We start from the raw sequence: 20,117 nt of genomic DNA on the forward strand, positions 1-20,117 counted from the left end.
TCTGCTTCATTTTCATCCATAAAATGGTGCCACCTCATAGAAGTGTTAAGGATTTCTTGAGATATCCTTGGCACAGCATATATAGTTCCAATAATAGTAGGTGGCGGTAGTAGTAGTAGTAGTACTAGTAGCAGCAGCAGCAAAGCAACAAAAGTCATGTCAAAAGAAGAAATTACTATAGTTATTAAAATTATTATCATTTCCATTACAATGAAATGTGTTTATGCCTGTACCACATTCTCAGCTGTAAATTCCTGAAAAAGAGTTCACGTCTTGTTCATCTCCATATGCTCAGCATGTAGAATGGTATTTACCCCAATGTAGGTGATGAATCATGGCTCTTAAGTACAATTGAGGACAAGCTTAGTAAATACTGGAGTTGCAAGTGGAGACAGTTCGAAGGAAAAGAGAGAAATCAAAGATGATGCTGCTATTTCAAACAGGGAAAATGCAGCTGACATCAACTAAGTAAAGGTCACCAATGGCCTCCACTTTGCTAAATCCAATTTTTTATTCACAGTCATATACATGACCTACCAGCATCATTTTGTCCCTCTCATCTCCCTGAAACACTTCTTTTACTTGTGTTTGAGAATACTGCACTCTTGCTTCTCTCCTCCTATGTCACTCTTCTTTACTGCTTCTTCCACTTCTATCAATCTCTCAATGCTAATATACCCCAAGGGCTCAATCTTGGGTCTTCCTTCCATATCTAGGCTCTCTCTCTCTCTTAAGGGGTCACCAGTCCTCACTGCATTAAATACCACCTACACACTGATGACTCCTAATACATTTGTCTCACCACACCTCTCACTAAATGTCGAATACATGCCGACTCACCATCTCCACTTGGATGTCTCAAAGACATCTCAAGCTTAACATGCCCAAAACTGGATTCTAAATATCCCCTCACTCAAACCCTGCTCTTATCTATAGGCTTCCTCTTCTTAGTTAAAGGTCAATCCATTGTTTCAATCCCCTGGGCCAAAAAATACTCTAAATCATCCATAATTCTTCTCACCCAATCATTCATTGATAAATCCTGTTAAACCTACTGTCAAAATATATCTAAAATCTAGCCATTTACCACCACTCCACTGCAGGCACTGAGGCTCAATAGCCTCCTAACAGATTACCATAACAACATCCAACATAGCAGTCAGAAAGCTTTTTTTAATGTAAGCTAGATCATTTTAATCCTTTGTTCAAAACCCTGAAATCTCCAGTTTTCATTCAGTGTGAAAGTCAGTCATCACAAGATTCATCAAGGCCCCATGTGATGTGATGTGATATGATGTGATGTGATGTGATGCAGCTCCTATTACCATTCTGATCTACTTCTACCCCCCTTAGTCACTCACTACAGCCATTCTCAAAACCACTGACTAAAAAAAAAAAAGCAAACAAAAACAAAAACAAAACACCGACGAAAAAGATGACTGAGTCCCCAGGATTAAAGACCCTGTAGCACTGTGGCAAATATATATTATAATCATCCCTAAAGAGACCTACAGATATTTATTCAGATAAATATGCACTGGGGAAAGGGGAGTACCCAGACATTTTGAGAATTATTAGACACAAGGTCTGAGTTGACACTGACATCTAGAGAAACGAAGTATGATTATTCATAACTGGAGGCTAGGTAATAAATGGGGTCTTTCCTAGGCTAAAGTCAAGCTCACATTCAGTCCACTGGGTCGACAGACCCACAGAGTGGTCTGTCCCTAGTCCCCAAATGTATAATCGAGGAATGACAAACTTGGCAGTTGGACTAACCCCAAAATTGGGTTCTTGTCCTATGAGGTAAGTGCTTTAATAATGAGAAAGCCTAAGCAGAAGTCTTCAAAATTGCCCTCCACTCTGGTTAATAAATCTTTAAAAAAATTACAACACAGGGGATGGCAAAGATTAGTGCCACCATTAAAAACCTAAAGCGGGGGCTTCCCTGGTGGTGCAGTGGTTGAGAGTCCGCCTGCCGATGCGGGGGACACGGGTTCGTGCCCCGGTCCGGGAAGATCGCACATGCCGCGGAGTGTCTGGGCCCGTGAGCCATGGCCACTGAGCCTGCGCGTCCGGAGCCTGTGCTCCACAACGGGAGAGGCCACAAGAGTGAGAGGCCCGTGTACTGCAAAAAAAAAAAAAACAAAAAAACAAAAACAAACCTAAAGCGGTGGTTATCCCTACCATGTCTCCATTTAATTAGCCAGTGTGTCTCTTGCATTAACAGATGTATCCTAAAAATTTCTTGTAAATTGCTGCTAGCTTATCCAATGGTAGCCCCTACTTCAGGTTCTGTACCAGCCAAGGTAATATTGCTAGAGCTAAGATAGTATTTGCCACTGATACGGCAAATGCATTCTTTTCTATTTCAGTGGTAAGAGACTACTAGAAACACTTCACATTCATGAAACGGACAAATATATTTACTTAGAGTTTTGTCCCAGGGCTCTACTAACTCTCCTGCTTTCTGTCATACGACAATCCTAAAGAAAGGGGACCATCCCAGAGAACATCGCACTGATCAGTTATATGATGACATCACGCCAATTGACCGGGAAAGTAAGAGGTGGCTAGTAAGTTGGTAGCCTTGTTAAGACAGGTGCTCCAGAGGATGGGAAACAAACCCTGCAGAGGTTCAGGGACCTGCCATAACAAAAGTTTTTAAGGGTCCAATGGTCACGATATCCCCTCCAAATTAAAAGACAAATAACTGCATCTTGTATTTCCTACAATAAAAAATAAAGCACAGCACCTGGTAGGCCTCTTTGATTTGGGGAAGCAACACATTCCACACCTAGGAATACTTCTCTGGTCCATATCAGGTGACAAGGAAGCCCACCATCTTTGAATGGGGTCTAGAGGAGGAAAGAATTCTCCAGTAGTTTCAGGCTGTGGTGCAAGTTGCCCAAAGGCTGAGCCATATGATCCAGCAGACCCTATGGGGTTGGAGGTGTCAATTATGATAAAAGATTCGCTGTGGAGTTCATGCCAGGGATCAGCAAACCACGGCTCATGGGTTGAACTAGTATGCCACCATTTTTGGAAAACATATTTTATAAAAATGCAGCCATATCCATTCATTTGAATATTGTCTATAGATGCTTTCACACTACAAAAGCAGAGTTGAGTAGTTGAAACAAAGAACATATGGTTGACAAAGTCTCAGATATTTTCTCTGGCTCATTATAGAAAAAGTTTGTTTATGCTTTGTTTATGGTAGGCCCCAGCAAGAGAATCATGATGCAGGGGTTCTGGAGTAAGGCCATGTCATCTGCACCAGAGAATTATATGCCTTTTGAGAAACAGCTCCTGGTCTGTCACTGATCCCTGGTAGTTATGGAATGCTTGACCATGAGGCACAAACTGATCATGTGACTGAAAATGCCCATTTTGAGCTGGGTTATGTTGGACCCACCAAGGCTTACTGTCAGAAAGGCCCCGCAGCAATCCATGGTAAGATGCAAATGGTATATCCTAGATCAAGTTTGTTCAGGAACAGAGGGCATTATTAATCATGAACAGGTAGCCCCAACCCCCATGTCACCTACCATTGTTGCACCCGGAACCCTCCCCCAGCTCACATCTATAGCTTTATGGGGGTCACATCCAAACATCTAAAGGAATAAGAAAAAGCTCAAGCTCGATTTATGGACAAGTTGGCCTCACATTGTGTACAACCTAAAAATGGATGGTAGCTGCATTAAAGCCACATTTGTAAACAGCCTTGAAAAGCAGTAGAGAGGAAAAAAATTACTTCCCAAATGGAAAAACTGCAAATGTTGCTCCTAGTCATTGGCTTTGTATGATAAGAGAAGTAGCATAAGGTGAGAGTATGTACAAATTCCTAGGAAGTTGCCAATAAGAAATTAGAAGCTTTTGGGTAGAGCATGTGCATGGACATACAGCAGTGGGCACCAAGTGTGAAGAACTTTATATCACACATGCCCACCAGAAAACACCCACCACTGAAGGGACACTGAACAACCAGGTTGGAAAAATGACTTAACCAGTTCATATTATCTGTTCTTCCTCATCAACCCTCCAAGAACTGGCATGATAGGCACATAAATGAAATGGTAAGGACAGTAGATACATAGGCTATGCATGGATGCAATAACAGGAACCAAGGCTAATCTAGCTAACGCTGCCTCTCAATGTCCAACTTCCAACAACAGAGACCTATGCTGAACCACCAATATGTCATTATTCTCAAAAAGTCCAAATAGACGCTTGTTTGCAAGTCAATTTCATTTTACTCCTTCCATCCTGCAAGGTCCAACACTTCGTCAACATGGGGATTGATACCTATTCTGGGTGTGCGTTTGCCTTTCCTGTATGCAGAGCCTTGATTAGCACCACTATCTGGAGATGTACAAAATGGCTGATCCACAGGTATGGTACCCGGACAGTTGAGGATAAGGGAAAGCTAGAATTCATGGTTACACCCCCCAAGACCAAAGGAAGCAATATAGGCTATAGTTCACTTCTAACCTTCCTCTTCTAAGTTTCTCCTCAGGAAGAGAGGCCCATGGACAACAAGGAGGAATGCCCTCCAAACATGTTTGGAAGGTAAATCTATATGGCATAAGAACTAGATTCTGCTGGTCATGAAGATGCACCACTTAGATCTCATTCAATAAAAACTTCTGTGAGTAGAGGTAACTGAGAGCCTCCACTGCCCACCTGTTTGGATCTATCAGGGCATTCACACCGAGGCCACACCTCCCCCAGGCTGCCTTCAATGACTCAGCATGGAAAAGCCCAATCTTGCTCATCATGGAGTTCCTTTAACTAGCAATCATTGCTCAGGATTCCCTATAGGCCTGGCCAGGATTTGTTCTAAACTCACTGTGGTCTGAGACTCCTTTTACCAAACCCTTCTTTCCCTCTCTCCTTTCTCAGGTGTCAGACCAGCATTGTGGTCTGAAGGATTCCCTTGCTTTCATTGCTTTCTCCTCTTATACCTTTCACAGGCATTTCATCCAATAAATCTCTTACATGTCTAATCCCATCTTGGCGTCTGCTTCTTGAAGGACCAAACTGACGTTAAAACCCCCTCACACTTTTATTTACTTAAATTATTTTGGAAATCTTTCATTACCAACACATATGAGCTGCTTCATTCTGTTCACTGATTTCATTGATGCACAATATTTTATTTAACCAGATGCTGATGGTCATTTAGGCTTATCTCCTAATTTGACTATTACAAAAATAAAAATGCTGCAATGATGAATACATCTGAAGAATAGTTTTCACTTAAGTTGTAGAAATTGTTGAATCATATAATAAGTAATTTTTGGGATTTCCCTGGTGGCGCAGTGGTTAAGAATCCACCTTCCAATGCAGGGGACATGGGTTCGAGCCCTGGTCAGAGAAGACCTCACATGCCGCGGACCAACTAAGCCCGTGTGCCACAACTACTGAGCCCACGTGCCACAACTACTGAGCCCACGTGCCACAACTACTGAAGCCTGCAGAGCACCTAGAGCCCGTGCTCCGCAACAGGAGAAGCCACCGCAAAGATAGACCCGCGCACCACAACGAAGAGTAGACCCCGCTTGCCACAACTAGAGAAAGCCCGTGCACAGCAACAAAGACCCAAAGCGCCAAAAATAAATAAATTAAACAAAAAAGTAATTTTTAATTTTCATAGATACTGCAGTATCTAACACATCCTTTGTCTTTGTTTTCACATGCTCACCAACCCCTTTGAATCATCAAGTTTTTTAAAAATAGTATCTCACATTTTTAAATTTCCTGTTATTTCATTGTTAGTAACTTTAGGATCCTTTCACTTATTTACAAGCTATTGATACTTTGTTATTCTTTCTGCTTACTGTTGTTGTCATTTGCTTCTTTCTCTCGAGTCATTCTTTTTTTTTTTTTTTTTTTTTGCGGTACGTGGGCCTCTCACTGTTGTGGCCTCTCCCATTGCGGAGCACAGGCTCCGGACGCGCAGGCTCAGAGGCCATGGCTCATGGGCCCAGCCGCTCCATGGCACGTGGGATCTTCCCGGACCGGGACACGAACCCATGCCCCCTACATCGGCAGGTGGATTCTCAACCACTGCGCCACCAGGGAAGCTCGAGTTGTTCATTTTTTTGATTATTTATTTGTAAGACCTTTCATATGTTAAGTAAATTCGTACTCTTTCTCACATAGGGGTTGCAAATATTTTACAGTTGACACCTTTCTTTTGACTTTGTATAATGCATTTCTTAACTTACAGAAATGAGTTTTATGTAGTCACAGGTACATATCTTTTCCTTTCTGGTATATGGTTGTTTCTTGCTTGGAATGGCATTCTCCATATCAAAAATAATAACAACAACAACAAGAAGAAGAATAAAACATTTCATTTTCTTCTAGTATATTTATCAATTTTTGGACTTTTTTGAAATTGTACTTTAAAAATTTTTTTTTATTTTTTAGCTGCATTGGGTCTTCATTGCTGCACATGGGCTTTCTCTAGTTGCAGTGAGCGGGGTCTACTCTTTGTTGTGGTGCACTGGCTTCTCCTTGCAGTGGCTTCTCTTGTTGCAGAGCACTGGCTCTAGGCACGCAGGCTTCCGTAGTTGTAGCTCACGGGCTCTAGAGCACAGGCTCAGTAGTTGTGGCACACAGGCTTAGTTGCTCCACGGCATGTGGGATCTTCCCAGACCAGGGCTTGAACACGAGTCCCCTGCACTGACAGGAGGACCCATGTCCACTGCGCCACCAGGGAAGTCCTGAAATTGTACTTTACTGTAAGTTATTTTGGTAAAATAAATAGGGTAGAGGGTCAATATTATTTTCTTATGGCCATGTAGTTTTTGAATAATCCAATTTTTGTCACTCGTTTTAAATAAAGTTTTAATCATAAACAGAGTCAATATGACTCCTTTTATGGACTTTTGAGTATTAGTACCAAACCCTTTTTAAATATGAAGTTTCCTTTATTTGTGAATATCTTGCAAGAATAGTACAAGCTTATATCTTCTATCTTCTAATTTCCTTGACTGCTCATTCATATATTTCTCTGAATATATCAACTTGACTAATTCCAGACATAAATGTTACATATTTATTGAGATTGACTTAAATGTATACTTAAAGAACAATATATTCCTTTGCAGCAAAAAAGCTTCCTCAGAAAAATGTATCTCATTTATTCAGTATTTTATGTACCAGCCAAAGGCTTTAGATATTTCTCCAGAACAGTAGTATGTACATTTCTCATTGTATTTAGTCCAATTTGTTATCTCTTTTCAGTTACCATTGCATACGAAATCAACTTTTCTATTATATTTACTGACCACATATTTTTTACATATAAAAAATCATTTATAATTGATATTGATAAAAGCTCTAAAACATTGATTTTTAAATATTAATCTTACACCAAATAATGGAATAATTTTATTATACTTATTCTCTGGTTCTCAATTGATTACAGGTTTGTTATTTTATCATTTGCAAACAAGCAGGCACCCACTTTCTCAATTTGTATTAAGTCTTTTTGTTCTTATCATGTCTCATTAATTTGCTTAGATATAACAATGTTAAGTAAAGTGGATGTAGTATCATAGTAAAGTGGTATCTTTGTTTTCTTAGCCTTAGTGAAAATACTTTTGGCTTTTCACCATTAAAGATGACATGGGTTTCTTATTTGAGATATGTATTTTTACCATTCTATAGAAGTATCTACCTATGCCTACATTATTAAGAATTTTACTCATAAATGGATATGTATTTTTATTATATGCATTTTCTGTATCCACAGAAAAGATAATATTTCCTAATAGTGAACAAGCCATACTTCGCACTTGTGTATTTTATTTTGTAATGTTTGTGTGTTCTATTTGCTAACTGGAATTAGAATGTTGACCCAATTATTTATAAGTGAGATTAATATGTACATTTATTTTGAATATTTTTGTCAGTCTGTAGTAGTAATAGTAATAATAATAATAGCAACAACAATAACAGTAGCACATATCTCTTACACACTTACTCTATACCAAACATTCAAAGAGTTTTAGGTGTATTAACTCACTTATACCTTACAACAACAACATGTAAGCACTGTTTTTATCCCCTTTTTAATAGAAAGAAACTGATGCAAAGGAGGTTAAATAACTTGACTAACATCATACTGCTAGTAAATGATGATGCCAGAATTTGAATACGGGTGGCCTGATTCCATAGCTGTCACTTTTAATCACAACAGAATCTGTAAAATAATTTAGAGGATTTCCTTCTCTCTTTAAGTCTGGGAATTGTTCTTATGTCATTGGCATTACTTTTCTTTGAAGTCTAATAGAATTCCCTTTTTAACTATCTGGGCCTAATTCATTTATCTCATTCCACTCTGTAAGGAAAGAGAGAACAACACAGACAATGTTTTGACACCTTTCTCAATTATTTTCATGACAATTATTTTACTTAGGTTTTCTATTCCTTTAATGTAGATGGCTCAAACAAATTGTGCATTTCAAACAAAATTTCCAGTGGACTAAAAAGGCTGAGAAACTTCTAGGCAATGTAAAGTACGTGGCCTCTAACTGACAGCAATATATATATATATATATATATATATATATATATATATATATATATATATGAAACCTGATACACATATATGTAGAGATATAGGTAAATTATACAGATAGATATAGATATAGACATGTGAAACTTAGCATATGTGAAAAAGGAAGTTTGTTTTTAAGTAAATTTTTCCAACAATACCTGAAAAATCCCTAAGACCACAGACAGCTGGATCAGGGAACTGTAGTGCTCATGCTATGCTCAGGGGGAAAGTTAAAGAGCTACAGAAAAGCTGAACCAGTCCCAGGAATCAGAGCTGTGGCCTTCCAGTCTAGGAAAAAGCCACAAGAAAAATTCTCTCACTAAAGAGAATAAGAGAGTCATATGAAAAATTCCAAAGGCAGCATCAGGGACTGACACAGAAACAGACTGATGCTCTCAAATAACCTCCAGCCTTTGCAACGGCCATGGATTCCTCACACAGAGAATCTAAGTACCTGGGTAACCAGTAGAGCAGCCCATCTGATGAGTATACTTGCCTTCTCATAATTAGCCTCTGCAACTACTATTAGGAGAATCATAATTTTCACATTCACTGGGGAAATTCATGCCATCTACTGGTACAGGCCAATCCAACTGAAAACCACTAAAACAGCTGAAGAAGAAGGTAATGTCAGCATCATGGTAGCATGAGACACTCCCTCTGTCTCTTCCCTTCAATCTACAACCAGTAAAATATTCATTAACTCAACAAAGTTTCCTCTGCTTAACACACTAGGATGCCAGAGTTCCACACATCCGTACATCTACATGTGGGTGAACTAGAAAACATAGAGGAGGCAGACCAGGTTAACAGTGGAGGTAGTGCCTATAATCCTGGACCCCCAGATACAACAATTGAGCCCACAGCCCCAGAGAACCCAGTAGCAAGAGGGGAGTAGTGCACATGACTCCAGCTTCCCAGGCACGATGCCTACAGCCACAGGGAACGGGGCAGCAGCAACAGTAGAGCCTGACACCCTGTCTCTCCAGCAGTGGAAGTATCCATGACTCTGCACCACTCCCCCACCTGCAGTAGTGGTACCCACAAACCTGACAACCGTGGACATGGCAGAGGCACCCACAACCCCAGCTTCTCCCCACCTTTCCTTATTATAACAGAGCCTATGAACCAGATGACTCCAGGTAAAACAGAGGTAACTGCCATCTGAGTGTCCCATGTGGCAACACCATTGATAACAGCAGCACTGGCAGCAGCAAGTCACTGGCAACCCTGGAGGCACAAACAACAACAACAACGGCACAGGACAAAATCTCTGACAGAGATAGAGGGTGGAAAGTGTAGACACTCATATTTAACCAGGGGTAATTCAGGTAAAAGAAACCAGAAACCTCTGCTATAGTGCCACCTACTGAAAAACAAAAGGAAGTGCTCTAATTATTCATCTGTTGCGTAAATAGAATCAAGTCAAAAAAGCTCTGCCTAAAGAAAGGTATTCACTACTTCAAATGCACCAGCAGATAAACAGCTCATCAAACACCATGAAAAACCATGGTAACATAGTATAACAAAAAGAACATGACAATTCTTCAGAAACCAAACTTAAAGACACAAAATAATGTGTTCTAGCTGACAGAGAACTCAAAATAGCTGTCATAAAGAAACTCAATGAGCTACAAGAAAACTCAGAAAGGCAGTTCAATGAACTCAGGAATAAAATTAATGAACAGAGGAATAATTTACCAAAGAGACTAAAAATCTACAAAACAACCAAACAGAAATCCTGGAACTGAAGGACTCAAGAAATGAGACAACACACTACAAAGCATTAGAACAGACTGTATTGAAGAGAGAACTAGCAAGCTCAAAGACAGAAATCTAGAAATGATACAGGTAGAAGAGGAAAGAGAACTAAATTTTTCAAAATGAAGAAATTCTACATGAACTATCCAACTCTATTAGGAAAGGCAACATAAGTATAATGGTATCCCCTAGGAAAAGAGAGGGAAACGAGTGCATTTAAAGAAATAATAACTGAGAAGTTGTCAAATCTGGGGAAGGAACTGGATGTACGAATCCATGAAGCTAAGAGAACACCTAATTACTGCAATGCAAAAAGACCTTCTCAAAAACATATTAGAGTAAAACTGTCAAAAGTCAATAACAAAGAAACAATTTTTAAGGTAGCTTGGGAATAAAGAACTTATATAGAACAACCAGAAAACAAAAGATAAAATGGCAGTACTAAGTCCTCATTCATCAATAATCACCCTATATATAAATGGGTTAAATCACCAATCAAAAGACACAGAGTAGCTGGATGAATTAAAATCCAAGACCCAGCTATATGTTGCCTCCAAAAGACTCATTTCAGCTCTAAAAATAAACATCGGTTCAAAATAAAGGGCTGGAGGAAGATACTCCAAGCAAATGGCCCGCCCCTCAAGCCAAGGTCTCCTCCGCTGGCGCAGACTCCAGGGTCCTGAGCGCTGCCACCACCAAAGCCTCCTTTGACCACACACAGGGCCTGCATGCACTGCCCACACCAAAGCCTCCTCCAGAATCAGCCCTGAGTGCTCCAACCTGAGACAGCAAGATGCCAATGCTGGCGGGGGCTGAGTTCTAAAAGGTGGGGTTAGGATAGTGGACCCAGGGAGAGGACCGCTGTTGGCTATGCAGAGACAACCTAAGGGGACAGGAGTGAGGGGCTCCACGGCTGGGAATGCTCCAAGAGGAAGTGTAGTCTGCCTTGGAAATGAGGCATGACTGTTGAGTGGCGCCCAAGGGGCGGGGCTGCCATTGCAAACCCCCTCCCCGCCCGATGACCCCTGCCTCCCCAGGCACTGGAACTCCCACCAGAGCGAGCATGTCCCAGTCTGTTGCATCTTCCTGCCGGTATCTGCCATCACAGGAACTTCACGCATGCCCCAGCTGTGTCCACCTTATCCCTCCCGGGCCTGAATGATTAAGTGCCCCAATCAGCAGCTGCTTTTGCCCCCTCTCACCTTGGTGGGGAATAGACTACTGAGGGGAGCCTGCATGCAGAACTGGGGCCAAAGCCAAAGCTGAGCCCCAGGGGCTGTGTGACTAAGGCAGAGGTATGCAAATCTCTCTGTGAAGCTGCACAAGCTGCAAAATAAATCCTCATGATGCTCTTGGTAAACCCTGCATCTGCAGAATATCTGAATGGATGAGAACTCCCACAACTGAGACTGGTTTAACTTTGGAAGCTGTGGACTTTGGAGAAAGTGCACATGAGAGTTGGGCCAGGTCAGAGTCTGAGCTGCTCCCACAGTGATCACAGTGGATCCAGAGACCTACCTAGAGGTATTGGAAGGCCTTCTGGGGAGGTGGGGTTTGGATGTGGCTGACTGGGGTGGGGGGGCAAGAACACTGACAGTGGATGCCTCAGGAAAATATAATAATTCTTAATTTTTTGTTTTGTTTTCTCTTTTTGTTTCATTTTGTTCTCTTGTCTGCTGTTTTATTTCTTAGTTATTTTTCTTTTCTTTTTTCAATTTTTTAATATATATATATTATATATTTTTTATTTTTCTATTATGACTTGACTTTTCTGCTGTTTTCTGTTTTTTTTCTTGTTTTTGGTTTTGTTCTTGGGGGTTTTATTTTGGATGGATTTTGTGTGTTTGTTTTTCATTTTATTTTTTAGTTTGCTTTCTGTTTTTGTTCTGCTTTCTGTTTTTCATTTTTGTTAGTTTTGTTTTTATTGTTTGTTTTTGTTTTGGGGTTGTTTTCTTTGTTATATTGTTCTCTTGATTTTCATTTTCTTTTTTTCTTTTCTTTGATTGGTTTTGTTTTTATCATTTGATTTTGGTTTTCTTTGTCTGTTTTCTTTACTTTTCTTCTTCTTTCTTTTTTTGCCAAACCATGCAACTTGCAGGGTCTTGGTTCCCAGGCCAGGGGTTGGGCCTGAGACTCTGAGGTAAGGGCACTGAGACCAAGACACTGCAATACCAGAGAATTTCCAGCCCCAGGGAATATTAATCAACAGGAGCTCTCCCTGAGGTCTCCATCTCGACATCAAGACCTGGCTCCACTAAACTGCTTGCAGGCTCCAGGGCTGGATACCCCATGACAAACAACCAGCAAGACAGGAACACACAACCCATCAACAGACAGGCTGCCTAAAGTCATACTAAGCTCACAGACACCCCAAAACACATCACCTGAAACAGCCCTGGCGATCAGAGGGACAAGATTCAGATCTACCCACCACAGTGCAGGCACCAGTCCCTCCCACCAGGAAGCTTACACAAGCCCCTGGACCAACCTCACTCACTAGGGGGCAGACACCAGAAGCAACGGGAACTACCATCCTGCAGCCTGTGAAAAGGAGACCACAGACACAGTAAGCTACACAAAATAGGAAGATAGAGAAATATGCACCGATGAAGGAGCAAGGTAAAAATCCACAAGACCAAAAAAATGAAGAGGAAATAGGTAATTTACCTGAAAAAGAATTCAGAGTAATGATAGTTAAGATGATCCAAGATCTCAGAAATACAACAGAGGAACAGATGAAAAAGATACAAGAAATGTTTAACAAGGACCTATAAGAACTAAAGAAAAAAGAGTGATGAAAAACACAATAACTGAAATTAGAAATACACTAGAAGGAATCAATAGCAGAATAACTGAGGCAGAAGAACGGATAAGTGAGCTGGAAGATAGAATGGTGAAAATAACTGTTGCAGAGCAGAATAAAGAAAAAAGATTGAAAAGAAATGAGGAAATTCTCACAGACATCTGGGACAACATTAAATGCACCAACATTTGTACTACAGGGGTCGCAGGAGAAGAAGAGAAAGAGAAAGGCTCTGAGAAAATATTTGAAGAGATTATAGTTGAAAACTTCCCTAACATAGGAAAGGAAATAGTCACCAAGTACAGGAAGCACAGAGAGTCCCATACAGGTTAAATACAAGGAGAAACACACCAAGACACATATTAATCAAACTAACAAAAATTAAATATAGGGCTTCCCTGGTGGCGCAGTGGTTGAGAGTCCACCTGCCGATGCAGGGGACACGGGTTCGTGCCCCGGTCTGGGAAGATCCCACATGCCACGGAGTGGCTAGGCCCGTGAGCCATGGCCACTGAGCCTGTGCATCCAAAGCCTGTGCTCCGCAATGGGAGAGGCCACAACCGTGAGAGGCCCGCATACCGCAACGACAACAAAAAAAACTAAATACAAAGAAAAAATCTTAAAAGCAGCAAGGGAAAAGCAACAAATTACATAAAAGGGAATCCCTGTAAGGTTATCAGCTGACTTTTCAGCAGAAACTCTGCAGGCCAGAAGGGAGTGGCAAGACCTATTTAAAGTGATGAAAGGGAAAAACCTACAACCAAGATTACTCTACCCAGCAAGGAACTCACTCAGATCCAATGGAGAAATTAAAAGCGTTACAGACCGGCAAAAGCTAACAGAATTCAACACCACCAAACCAGTTTTGCAATAAATGCTAAAGGAACTTCTCTAGGCAAGAAATACAAGACAAGAAAAAGACCTACAAAAACAAACCCAAAACAATTAAGAAAATGGTAATAGAAACATACATATCGATAATTACCTTAAATGTAAATGGATGAAATGCTCCAAACAAAAGACACAGACTGGCTGAATGGATACAATAAGACCCATATACATACTGTCTACAAAAGACCAACTTCAGACCTAGGGACACATACAGACTGAAAGTGAGGGGATGGAAAAAGATATTCCATGCAAATGGAAATCAAAAGAAAGCTGGAGTAGCAATACTCATATCAGACAAAATAGACTTTAAAAAATATAGATTATTACAAGAAATAAGGAGGCACACTACATAATAATCAGGGGAACAATCCAAGAAGAAGATATAACAATTGTAAATATTTACACACCCAACATAGCACCTCAATACATAAGGCAAATTCTAACCGCCATAAAAGGGGAAATCGACAGTAACTCAATAATAGTGGGGGAATTTAACACCTCATTTACACCAATGGAAAGATCATCCAACAGAAAATTAATAAGGAAACACAAGCCTTAAATGACACATTAGACCAGATAGACTTAATTGATATTTATATGACATTCCATCTGAAAGCAGCAGAATACACTTTCTTCTCAGGTGTACACGGAACATTCTCCAGGATACATCACATCGTGGGTCATAAATCAAGCCTCAGTAAATTTAAGAAAATTGAAATCGTATCAAGCATCTTCTCTGACCACAACGCTATGAGAGTAGAAATCAATTACAGGGAAAAAAAACTGTAAATAACACAAACACATGGCGGCTAAACAATATGCTACTAAATAATCAATGGATCACTGGAGAAATCAGTGAGGAAATAAAAACTACCTAGAAACAAATGACAAAGAAACACAATGATACAAAACCTATGGGATGCAGCAAAAGCAGTTTTAAGAAGGAATTTTATAGCAATACAATCCCACCTCAAGAGACAAGAAAAATCTCAAATAAACAACCTAAACTTACACCTAAAGTAGTAAGAGAAAGAGAACAAACAAAACTCAAAGTAAGTAGAAGAAAACAAATCATAAAGATCAGAGCAAAAATAAATGAAATAGCAATGAAGAAAATAGGGACTGCTCTGGTGGCACAGTGGTTAAGAATCCGCCTGCCAATGCAGTGGACATGGGTTCGATCCCCAGTCCAGGAAGATCCCACATGCCATGGAGCAACTAAGCCCATGCACCACAGCTACTGAGCCTGCACTCTAGAGCTCGCAAGCCGCAACTACTGAGCCCGTGTGCCTAGAGCCCATGCTCTGCAACAAGAGAAGCCACCACAATGAGAAGCCCGCGTACCGCAATGAAGAGTAGCCCCCGCTCGCCGCAACTAGAGAAAGCCCGTGCACAGCAACAAAGACCCAGTGCAGCCAAAAATAAATAATGAATGAATGAATTTTTAAAAGAAAGAAATGAAGAAAACAATAGCAAAGATCAATGAAACTAAAAGCTGGTTCTTTTAGAAGATAAACAAAACTGATAAACATTTAGCCAGACTCATCAAGAAAAAAAGGGAGAAGACTCAAAACAATAAGCTTAGAAACGAAAAAGGACAAGTTAAAACTGACACCACAGAAATACATAGGCTCGTAAGAGACTACTACAAGCAACTATATACCAAAGAATGAACCATGTGGAAGAAATGGACAAATTCTTAGAAAAATACAGCCTTCCAAGACTGAACCAGGAACAAACAGAAAATATGAACAGACCAATCATAAGTAATGAAATTGAAACTGTGATTAAAAATCTTCCAACAGGGACTTCCCTGGTTCTCTATGTTCCAGCGATTTTGTTGCTGTTGATTTTTCTGGATTTTCTACAGACAATAATGTCCCCTGCAAATAGTTTTATTTCTTCCTTCCCAATCTATATATGTTTAATTTCATTTTCTTATCTTAATTCATTAGCTAGAAGATGCTTAACAGGAGTGGTGATAGGGGACATCCTTGACTCTTCCGGAATTTAGGGGGAAAGCTCCTAGTGTCTCACCATTAAGATTTTTGTAGGTATGTTTTATCAATTTGAGGAAGTTCCCCTCTATTTCTAGTTTGCCAGGAGTTTTGATAATGAATGAATGTTAGATTTCATCAAACACTTTTTCTCCACCTATTTATTGGACCATGCTATTTCTCTTCTTTAGCTTGTTGATGTGATGTATTACATTAATTGATGTTCAAATTCTGAACCAGCCTTGCATACCTGAGATAAATGCCAACTGGCTGCGGTGTATAATTCCTTTTATACACTGTTGGATTCTTTTCCATATGTGCATGAGAAATATTAGCTATCAGTTTTTGATCTGACTTGTCCGGTTTTGGTATTTGGGTAACACTAACCACATCAAATGAGTCAAGAAGTACTCCCTCTGCTTCTATTCTCTGAAAGATACAACTAATCCAAATTCATTTTTTTTCTATCCAAATTGGTTTTGCTATTAATAGTAAAGTCTATTTACATATGGCTTGCGAACCGTATAGACACAAAAATTATAAAAATAAACCACTACATATTTAAAGACAAATGCAAAGTTTTCACATTAGGTCATTAAAGATTTTGTATATTTTTTTACACTGTAAGTTATTATAAACTAGATATGTTAAGCAAAACAAAAAAACATGATGCAAACCAGCAAATATTATATGCCATCATTTGTTTTTAAAATAAGAGATATAGACAGATACCCTTAGATATGCATAGAATACCTCTGGAAGAATGCTTAAACTGCTATCAATGGCTGCCTAAGGGACTGGATAAGGGATGGTAAGGAAACTCACTTTTCATTAAATAGCCTTTGGTACAATTTTTAAAAATTAGAATACTATTAATGTACAAATTTGTTTAAAAGTTTTGATTAGTAAATATACTTAAGACTAAACCCCTTAATACATGGATTTAACATAAAATTACTCTGTTATATGACACAAAGAAATGATTTTTTAAATTTTGGGAAATATTCTCATAAAAGGTGTTTACAAAATTGAAAAATGAGTGAAAAATGCTGATGCAGTATATTACAGTGATATTTTAAGGAAGAATTTCATTTTTAAGTATGAAATATTTCAGGGAATATATGAAAACTATCAGCTGCCTACAGTGGCCAAGGTTAGCCTTATTTTCTTTCCTAAGAAAAAAGACTTGTGTGAGTATTTAGGAAGCTTGAAATTGTCACTTGAAGAAAAAAACTGAAATCCCTTACAGTGAGTTTTAGGCCTACATGATAGAGAAATCAAGATTAATTTAAAGTCAGCCATTAATATGCTACTCATCTGCATGTTATTCAGGAAAAGAATAATACGCTTATATACAAGAATGGTTAAATTTTTATTTACTGTTGCCTTAGGATAAATGACTACCAGAGATGATATTATTCCTAATATTTTGAGGACCTTTTAACATTCCTGGAGCTGACTATTTGGAAATGTGCTTGTTCCAAAGTGCGGAAGTACAAAGACATTGGCATCATATAAATCAGTTTTATTTGCTATTCCATGTGTCAGAATTGATGAGTATACTAGAGAAAGCAGGTCATCTCTTATGGTTTCTGAAATGGCTTAACAAAATGTGTAAGACTGGGGAAAAATAGGTGATCCAGTTTTCTCCTTTTGGATTTAGGCTACATACTGGTAGAGGAAGAGGGAGCATGACACTATTAGTTGGGATAGTGGGAAAAACGTAATGAGTATATAGGTTGTATACCCATCCCAGAAAGCAGATGAACAAAAACAGATCATGCTACTCAGAACAGTTAACGTCTGGGCCATCACCTTTATGATACAAGTGAGAAGCCAGGCCAGAGAAACACAATCCTCAGTTACGCTTTAGTCATGTTTTCCAAGGCAACACAAACCCACTTATTTATTTATTTATTTATTTATATATTTTTTTTGGCTGTGTCGGGTCTTCATTTCTGTGCGAGGGCTTTCTCTAGTTGCAGCGAGTGGGGGCCACTCTTCATTGCAGTGCGCGGGCCTCTCACTGTCGTGGCCTCTCCTGTTGCAGAGCACAGGCTCCAGACACGCAGGCTCAGTAGTTATGGCTCATAGGCCCAGCTGCTCCGTGGCATGTGGGATCTTCCCAGACCAGGGCTCAAACCTGTGTCCCCTGCACCGGCAGGCAGATTCCCAACCACTGCGCCACCAGGGAAGCCCCACAAACCCACTTTTAAAGAGCATTATAGTGCTTCATGGGTAGTGCAAGTACCTTGTAATGAGACAATATGAATTCTGACCTTCTGTCCCTTATATCTTATATACTGCTACCAATTCATTTCACTTTCAATAAGCATTCATAACCTATACTTACAAAAGATGTATACATAAGCATACATAATTAAATATATTCTTGCTATTTCTTTTAACATCTTTATTGGAGTATAATTGCTTTACAATGTTGTGTTAGTTTCTGCTGTATAAAAAAGTGAATCAGCTATACGTACACATATATCCCCATATCCCCTCCCTTCTGCGACTGCCTCCCACCCTCCCTATCCCACCCCTCTAGGTGGTCACAAAGCACCGAGCTGATCTCCCCATGCGATGCAGCTGCTTCCCACTAGCTATCTATTTTACATTTGGTAGTGTATATATGTCAATGCCACTCTCTCACATCGTCCCATCTTACCCTTCCCCCTCCCCATGTACTCAAGTCCATTCTCTATGTCTGCTTTTTTTTTTTGCTGTACCCGGGCCTCTCACTGTTGTGGCCCCTCCCGCTGCAGAGCACAGGCTCTGGACGCGCAGTCCCAGCGGCCACGGCCCATGGGCCCAGCCGCTCCGCGGCAAGCGGGACCCTCCCGGACCGGGGCATGAACCCACGTCCCCTGCATCGGCAGGAGGACTCTCAACCACTGCGCCACCAGGGAAGCCCCCTTCCTTCTTTATTTTGAACAAATTTATCTATTAGGTCAGTTAAGACTAAATAAAAATAAGTTGTGTTTTGTTTTGTTTTTTTTAACCTTTATTTGTTTCTTCTCCAAAGCTCTTCCTTTCTTTATACAGATCTAAGTTTCTGATGTCTGTGAAAGTATTTCTACTTCACTTTTGAAGAATCATTTTTCAGGGTACACAATTCTAAGTCAGTGGATTTTTTCTCTCAAAACTTGAAATATTTCACTCCAGTCTCTTCTTGCTTGCATGGTTTCTAAGGAGAACTCAGATGCATTTTTTTATCTTTGCTCCTCTATAGGTGAGGTTTTCATTTTTCTGGCAAATTTTTAACTTTTCTGTCTTCAATTTTCAGCAGTATGAATATGATAAGCTTTGGTGAGGTCTGGGGGTGGGGCATTTATCCTTCTTGGTGTTCTGGTTCCTGGATCTATGGTTCAGTGTTTGACAAATTTGGCAAACTTCTTAGTCATTATTGCTTCAAATATTTCTTCTGTTCTTTCTTTTTTCACCTTTATGTATTCTCATTATGCATATATTACACCTTCCATAGTGATCTCACAGTTCTTGGATATTCTGGTGGGGTTTTGTTTGTTTGTTTGTTTGTTTGTTTAATCTTCTTTTCTCTTTGCTTTCAAGTTTTGGAAGTTGCTACTGAAGTACTCCCAAGCCCAGAGAATCTTTCCTTGGCTGTTGCCAGTCTACTAATGAACCTAGCAAGAGCAATCTTCATTTCTCTTGCTGCGTTTCTAACTCTGGCATGTCTACTTTATTCTTTCTTAGAATTTCCAACTCTCTGCTCACAATGTCCATCTTTTCTTGCATGAATTCAACTACATCCATTAGAGGCCTTAGGATAGTAATCATAGTTGTTTTAAGTTCCCAATCTGATAATTCTAACATTCCTGCCATGTCTGAGTCTTGGTCTGATGCTTGCTCTATCTCCTCAAACTGTTTTTTTTCTGTTTTGTTTTGTCTTTCTGTATGCCTTATAATTTTTCTTGACAGACATAATGTACTGGGTAAAGGAAACTGCTGTAAATAGGTCATTAATAATGTGGTGATGAGGTATAGGGTAGGGGAAATGTGCTATAATCTGGTGATTGGGTCTCAGTCTTTTAGTGAGCCTGTGTCTCTGTACTGTGAACTTCAGAAA

General features: G+C 39.8%; 1 protein-coding gene across 4 annotated transcripts in view; it reads right to left on the reverse strand.

The window, feature by feature from the left end:
• The window catches only part of ZNF215 (zinc finger protein 215), a 151,728-nt gene that overhangs the window by 117,624 nt on the left and 13,987 nt on the right, over nt 1–20,117 (reverse strand). The window contains exon 2 of one of the 4 annotated variants that reach the window (XM_067750068.1): nt 2,756–2,858. The exons of the other annotated variants lie outside the window; for them this stretch is intronic. The gene's annotated coding sequence lies outside the window, so the exon portion shown is untranslated. The remainder of the gene's footprint in view (nt 1–2,755; nt 2,859–20,117) is intronic. 4 annotated transcript variants of the gene reach the window in all.

Source organism: Pseudorca crassidens, chromosome 9 (assembly GCF_039906515.1).
Source record: "Pseudorca crassidens isolate mPseCra1 chromosome 9, mPseCra1.hap1, whole genome shotgun sequence".
Taxonomy (NCBI): Eukaryota; Metazoa; Chordata; class Mammalia; order Artiodactyla; family Delphinidae; genus Pseudorca; species Pseudorca crassidens.